This window comes from Bos indicus x Bos taurus, chromosome 13 (assembly GCF_003369695.1).
Source record: "Bos indicus x Bos taurus breed Angus x Brahman F1 hybrid chromosome 13, Bos_hybrid_MaternalHap_v2.0, whole genome shotgun sequence".
Taxonomy (NCBI): domain Eukaryota; kingdom Metazoa; phylum Chordata; class Mammalia; order Artiodactyla; family Bovidae; genus Bos; species Bos indicus x Bos taurus.
In genome coordinates, this window is record NC_040088.1 from 33,575,325 (window position 1) to 33,582,716 (window position 7,392).

A 7,392-nucleotide genomic window follows, 5' to 3' on the forward strand; every position below is an offset into this window, starting at 1 on the left:
AGGCAATCTTCCTGACGCAGGGATCTAACCCATGTCTTCTGCATTTCAGGCAGATTCTTTACTGACTGCACCATTAGGGAACTTTAATGGCAGAAAGTGAAGAGGAACTAAAGAGCCTCTTGATGAAGGTGAAAGAGGAAAGTGAAAAACCTGGCATAAAACTCAACATTCAAAAAACTAAGATCATGGCATCTGGTCCCATCAGTTCATTCAGTTCAGTTCAGTCTCTCAGTCATGTCCAACTCTTTGTGACCCCATGAATCACAGCACACCAGGCCTCCCTGTCCATCACCAACTCCCGGAGTTTACTCAGACTCACATCCATCGAGTCAGTGATGCCATCCAGCCATCTCATCTTCTGTAGTCCCCTTCTCTTCCTGCCCCCAATCCCTCCCAGCATCAGAGTCTTTTCCAATGAGTCAACTCTTTGCATGAGGTGGCCAAAGTACTGGAGTTTCAGCTTTAGCATTAGTCCTTCCAATGAACACCCAGGACTGATCTCCTTTAGAATGGCCTGGTTGGATCTCCCTGCAGTCCAAGGGACTCCCAAGAGTCTTCTCCAACACCACACTTCAAAAGCATCAATTCTTCTGTGCTCAGCTTTCTTTATAGTCCAACTTTCACATCCATACATGACCACTGGAAAAACCATAGTCTTGACTAGACGAACCTTTTTTGGCAAAGTAATGTTTCTGCTTTTAATATGCTATATAGGTTGGTCATAACTTTCCTTCCAAGGAGTAAGTGTCTTTTAATTTCATGGCTGCAATCACCATCTGCAGTGATTTTCGAACCCAAAAACATAAAGTCTGCCACTGTTTCCACTTTTCCCCCATCTATTTTCCATGAAGTGATGGGACCAGATGCCATGATCATAGTTTTCTGAATGTTGAGCTTTAAGCCAACTTTTTCACTCTCCTCTTTCACTTTCATCAAGAAGCTTTTGAGTTCCTCTTCACTTTCTGCCTTAAGAGTGGTGTCATCTGCAAATAGAAGGGGGGAAAGTGGAAGCTGTGATAGATTTTATTTTTGCCTGCTCCAAAATCGCTATGGACAGTGACTCCTTGGAGGGAAAGCTATGATAGACCTAGACAGTGTATTAAAAATCAAAGAGATGGCCTCCAGAGGGGTCAGGCCATTGAGGGCTGACAATGATTGCCCAGCCCAGCAACAATGCAGCATGGTGGGCCTTGTGCACATCTGTGGTGCCAGAAGCATCTGCCAGGTGTGCTTGCATTGAACTGAGAAGATGTCCCTGTACGGCAACCCGGGAGTGGCGACCAGTGACTCAAAAACAGAAGGCTGGTCCAAATACTTCAAACTTCTGCATTCTCAGCACCAGGTGAAGAAGGTAGCTCTCACTCAAGCCAAGAGCCAGAGGACAAAACAAAGTGCAATCCTTCCTCCAGCAATTGGCCTGAATCGAAGTGGCTTTTCATGAGCAACAAATAGTGGACCCCCCACCACACATGACCACGGGCATCAACGACCGTTTCCAGCCAGTTTTCTGCAGGATAAGTGTTTATCCCCTCAGCTGATGTATAGGATCCCATGTTTCCTAATGATTATAAGAAAGTAGTGAAGCACCAAAGAGAAGAGCAACAGAGACAGCAAGAACTGGAAAGACAGAAGGAAACAGAAGAGAGAGAAAAAAGGCATAAATAGACATGAAGCTAGTGGATTTTCCAGGTGCACCAGATCCAGATTCTGTTGAAGATGTAGATTATGAGTGAGAGAGGAGGAAAAGAATAAGGGCGGAGCCACCATCACACCCCGCCACGTCTCTTGTGGAGAAGGACAGAGTTACCCCAAGACGTCCCTTATGAAGAGGATTCGCCACCTCGCTCACAGTCTTCCAAAGTTTCTATCCCTTCCACAGTGTACAAGGAATAGGACAGACTGCGATCCCAGACAACCAGCATTGGCAACTCTTTCCTCGCCAACATGGGGGGCAGGGTAGTACATAAATTTATGCAGAAATAAGGCTTCTGGGAAGGCCAGGGTATCAGGAAGCAAGAGCAGGGTCTGAGCACAGCACCATCAGTGGAGAAGACCACCAAGTAGGGAGGCAATCATCGTGGGCCAAGCCACCGAGATAGAGGCAACCAAGAAGTTGAATTGAAATCCACTAGCTAAAATACTTGTGCCCTACCAAAGTGATCCTAGTCAGGAACAGGGTTGGTGCAGGAGAGGTGGATGAAGATTTGGAAGTTGAAACCAAGGAAGAGTGTGAAAAATATGGCAAAGTTGGAAAATGTGTGATATTTGAAATTTTTGATGGCCCTGTTGATGAAGCAGTGTGAATATACTTAGAATTCGACAGGGTTGAGGCAGCAATTAAAACTGTTGTTGATCTGAATGGGAATAGTTTTGGTGGCCAGGTAGTCAAAGCATGTTTAAGAAAGAAGAAAGAAAGTCGCTCAGTCGTGTCCAACTCTTTGCGACCCTATGGACTGTATCCTACCAGGCTCTTCCATCCATGGGATTTTCCAGGTAAGAATACTGGAGTGGGTTGCCATTTCCCTATCCAGGGGATCTTCCCCACCCAGGGACTGAACCCAGGTCTCCCACAGTGTAATTTTACATGTAAAACATGTAAAAAGCATGTTTAATTTGCATAAATTCAGGGTCTTGTATTTGGCAGAACAAGTTTGATTTTTAAAACTAGAGGCTGAGTCATCTCCAGTGATCCTTATGATAAGTAGTAGTGACCATGCTTTATCACAAGTGTTTTAAATGAAGGTATTCTAGACTGTGTTCTTTCCAGATGATGATTGAGAAGCTAATTTTTAAAAATGGTACCAGGTACAAAAACAGTAACAGAACTTAGCTATTTTTGAGGTTTTTGTTTTTAACCTTTTTTTTTTTTGGAGTGTGCTTGTAGTTGTTGCTCAGTCACTCAGTCATGCCTAACTCTATGAAACCCCACAGATGGCAGCATTCCAGGCATCACTGTCCTTCATCTCCCCAGTGCTTGCTCAAACTCATGTCCATTGAGTTGGTGATGCAATCCAAACATCTCATCCTCTGTCATCCCCTTCTCTTCCTGCCCTCAATTTTTCCCAGCATCAGGGTCTTTTCCAATGAGTCAGTCCTTCATATCAGGTGGCCAAAGTATTGGAGTCTCAGCTTCAGCGTTAGTCCTTCCAATGAATATTCAGGACTGATTTCCTGATTTCCCTTAGAACTGACTGGTTTGATCTCCTTGCAGTCCAAGGGACTCTTAAGAGTCTTCTGCAGCACCACAGTTAAAAAGCATCAATCCTCTGGTGTGCAGCCTTCTTTATGGTCCAACTCTCACATCCATACATGACTACTGGAAAAACCATAACTTTGACTATACAGACCTTTGTCGGCAAAGTAATGTCTCTGTTTTTTTTTAATATGCTGTCTAGGTTTGTCATAGCTTTTATTCTAAGGAGCAAGCATCTTTTAATTTCATGGCTGCAGTCAGCATCTGCAGTGATTCTGGAAGCCAAGAAAATAAAGTCTCTCACTGTTTCCATTGTTTCCCCATCTATTTGTCATGAAGTGATGGAACCAGAGGATATGATCTTCATTTTTTGAATGTTGAGTTTTAATACAGCTTTTTTTACTCTTCTCTTTCACTTTCATCAAGAGGCTCTGTAGTTCCTCTTTGCTTTTTGCCATAAGGGCAATGTCTTCGGTGTATCTGAGGTTATTGATATTTCTCCTGGCAATCTTGATTCCAACTTGTGCTTCATCCAGCCCAGCATTTTGCATGAAGTACTCTGAATATAAATTAAATAAGTGGGGTGACAGTATACAGCCTTGACATACTCCTTTCCCAATTTTGAACCAGTCCTTTTTACTTTGTCTGGTTCTAACTGTTGCTTCTTGACGTGCATACAGGTTTCTCAGGACACAGGTAAGGTGGTCTGGTATCCTCATGTCTTTAAGAATTTTCCATAGTTTGCTGTGACCCACACAGTCAAAGGCTTTATTATAGTCAATGAAGTAGAAGTAGATATTTTTCTGGAATTCTCTTGCTTTTTCTATGATCCAACGAATGTTGGCAATTTAATCTCTGGCTCCTCTGCCTTTTCTAAATTCAGCTTGAATGTCTGGAAGTTCACTGTTTGTGTGCTGTTGAAGCCTAGCTTGGAGAACTTTGAGCATTGCTTTGCTGACATGTGAAATGAATGCAATTGTGTAGTAATTTGAACATTCTTTGGCATTGCCTTTCTTTGGGATTGGAATGAAAACTGACCTTTTCCAGTTCTGTGGCCACTATTAAGTTCTAAAAATTTGCTGGCATATTGATTGCAGCACTTTCAAAGCATCATCTTTTAGGATTTGAAATAGCTCAGCTGGAATTCCATCACGTCCACTAGCTTTGTTCATGGTGATGCTTCCTAAGGCCCAGTTGACTTCACACTCGAGGATGTTTGGTGAGTGGTGAGTGGTTATACCATCATGGTTATCTGGGTCCTTAAGATCTTTTATTGTATAGTTCTTCTGGAGCATGTTGAATGTCTCTATAATTTTATTCATATAACTTCAAAACTTGGAAAAACTGTTGTGGCTATTGGTGCATAGCATACTGCTATTGATCTGTTTATATAAATAAATAAATCTATAGGTCTTCCCTAATGGCTCCCAATGAGTCAGACGAGACTGAGTGATTGAACTGTACTGAACTGAACTGATTGCTCAGTCAGTAAAGAGTCTGCCCTGAATGACCTGGGTTCAATCCCTGAGTCAGGAAGATCCCCTGGATTAGGAAGTGGCAGTCCACTCCAGTATTCTAGCCTGGAGAATTCCATGGACAGAGGAGTCTTGTGGGTTACAGTTCATGAGTCCATCTCTCTCTCTATATATATATATATATGTGTGTGTGTGTGTGTGTGTGTGTGTATAAATATATAATATGCATTTTTGTAAACTTTAGCTGTGCTGTCAACTTTGGAAAATGTGTCCCCATTGTACCTTGTCAGCTTGGCATTGTACAGAAATTAATAGTCATGTTGGTCTAGAAAGGCTAAACATAATTTTCTCTATTTGTACAGAGGTAACTCACTGAATAAGGCTTCTCTGGTGGCTCAGATGGTAGAGTCTGCCTGCAATGTGGGAGACTCAGCTTAGATCCCCGGGTGCGGAAAATCTCCTGGAGAAGAAAATGGCAATCCAATCCAGTATTCTTGTTTGGAGAATTCATGGACAGAAGAGTCTAGTGAGTGTCTATGGGGTTGCAAAAAATCAGACATGACTGAGCTGCTAACACACACAGCTCACTGTAAATGTAAGGTTTTATCTACATGGGTTTGATTACAAAAACTAGAGCATTCTCTAAAAAAAAGAAAATAATAATAAGATATATCACTTTGCCATCAAAGGTCCATACAGCCAAAGCTATGGTTTTTCCAGTAGTCACATACAGATGTGAGAGTTGGACCATAAAAGAATACTGAATGCCAAAGAATTGATGCGGTCAAACAGTGGTGCTGGAGAAGACTCCTGAGAGTCCCTTGGACCGCAAGGAGATCAAACCAATCAATCCTAAAGGAAATCAATTCTGAATATTCATTGAAAAGATGGATGCTGAAGCTGAAGCTCTAATATTTTGGTTGATAAAAAGCCGACTCATTGGAAAAGACTCTGATGCTGGGAAAGATTGAAGGCAGGAGGAGAATGGGGCAGTGGTGGTTGAGATGGTTATATAGCATCACCAACTCAATGAATATGAATTTGAGCAAACTCCAGGAGATAATGAAGGGCAAAAGAGACTGGTATGTTGCAGTCCATGGGGTCACCAAGAGTGAGACATGATTTAGGGACTAAACAACAACAAGGCAACAAAATTTCATCTCTTAATGGAGGGAATAGGAGTTCTAGAAGAACATGTAGCACTGGAGATATTAATTTAGTCATCTTTTGAAAATAGTACTGCCACAGACACCAATGGGCTTAACTGACATAGAAAGGATTCAAATGGAGGTAACTAGATAGATAGACAGAATTCAGTTAAATCAGGTGCATGACAGCAACTGAAGATCTGCCTGTAGTGATGCCCATGGGTTGAGCCTCCACTCAAGATGGGTTCCCCTCCTGATATCCATTCAGTAGGAAGAGTTGACAGAAGCAGGCAGTTAGAGATTGTTCTATTCACAGGGTCAATTACATCCAGTACAGCCCCAAGAAAAGCTTATGAAAGGAAGGAAAAGAGAGAGGAAGAACACAGAAAGAAGGTGTGCGAGAGAGGGATAGTTAGGAAAGAGAAGTGGGAGAGAGGAGGAGAGGAGAGATAATGCCAAGGAACTCTCTTCCTTCTGGTATTTCATCTCCCTGCGGGGTCTTTAAATTCTGCCTGCACTATCAGAACAACCTCAGCACACAACAGCTTAACTGAGCACGGACTCATGACTATTTTTTCTCAGAGACATAGACGTACTATTTTTAAGTATAATCACACGTCTCATTTTTTATATTCATTCCTTTTTTTCTACTAGTGTGTAAGTGGGTCTGCATTTCTTTTCCCCTTCACCTAGGTTTACCTCCTGAGAGTCAATTGAAAATGAAGAGCACTAAATAGAGAGGGGTATCGGTTAATTTATTTTTCTCCACTGTCTCTCATGCCCTAACTTGATTTCTCTCCGCATTAGAAGTCATGAAACCTCACTGTTACGATGATTTTCTGAAAGGTCTTTAAGGAGTTAACTTATTTCTCTGTCTTTAAAAAAAAAGGTAAGAGCAGAATTATTTCTACCTTGGAAGCTTGAAATAATTCACCAGTAAAATTCTCATGGCCTGAGCTTTTGGGAAGGATACTTTTGCTAGATTTCTTATTTTCTAACTTATTAATTTATTGAAACTTTTTAAAGCCATTCTCCAATTATTTCTATAAAAGTTTAGTATTCCCCCTAAGTATTTATGATGATATTAAAGATAATTAGGGGCTTTCTAATGCCAAGATTCATCTCTTTTTGAATTTTCTAATACTCCTCACCATAACATTTTAAGACGTACATATTTGTCTATAATTTTTAAAGGGAAGGAAGCAGTAAAGTTTATTTTTAACTGACAGGTTGAGTGCAAAAAAAAAAAAAAAAAACCTGGACTTTACCCTTGGATTGTCCTTGTTTGTAGTCTGCATATCAGGAAAATGAGGCAGGTCAAGCTGATGGGTCTGCTGATCATGACTTTGGCAGTATAGAACCTGGCACATAGAGTATCCCTGTTGAGCAGACTCATTTTGTTGTAAATATTTAGACAGAAATGGGCTTTACAGCAGCCACATCTGAAGGCCCACAAGTCTGAATGTTATACAAGGAATGTGTTCTGTTTTGGGCTTTGATTAATGTCTAAAAGAGAGAAATCCAATCAACTCCTGTCATATTCATGTTAATTAATTGCTTTCAGTATCTGTTCATC

At 41.3% G+C, this 7,392-nt stretch overlaps 1 pseudogene; it reads left to right on the plus strand.

The window, feature by feature from the left end:
- Nucleotides 1-1,249: 1,249 nt before the first annotated feature.
- Nucleotides 1,250-2,655, plus strand: LOC113902812 (annotated as a pseudogene).
- The last annotated feature ends 4,737 nt before the right edge of the window (nt 2,656-7,392 follow it).